Raw genomic sequence first — 502 nt, forward strand, 5'->3', positions numbered from 1 at the left:
TACCTTCACCACCCCCCACTCTCACTTAACATGTGTGTGTGTGTGTTTAAAGAGGAGGCTTCCAACCCACACACTGCTCTCAGGGGTCCTCTGCCTCCACAGCCAACTCCCATCAGCTGACCACTCCACACCCCACGCATAACACCCATCAGTGTGTTCGAGTGCGTACACACACACACACACACACACACTCACACACAAACACACACACACACACACACATGGACAAGCACATATACACTGATCTGGAGATTTTTTATTTATCTATATATATATTTATACATACCTCACAATAGTATTTCTGAGAGAGTTTCAACTAAACATAAAATAGTTGAAACCCTGATCTTAATCTGAGCAGTTCAACATTCCATAGCAGAGAACAAGCAATCAGCAGAGAATCAATGGAAACGATTGATTCTCAAGATCACGAGGGGAAAATCTAATTAGAGTCAACTAAGATTTTTGGAGAGAAACTAACAAACGCTCTGGCATCCACAAGCTG

The sequence above is a fragment of the Osmerus eperlanus genome, chromosome 21, assembly GCF_963692335.1.
Source record: "Osmerus eperlanus chromosome 21, fOsmEpe2.1, whole genome shotgun sequence".
Classification (NCBI taxonomy): domain Eukaryota; kingdom Metazoa; phylum Chordata; class Actinopteri; order Osmeriformes; family Osmeridae; genus Osmerus; species Osmerus eperlanus.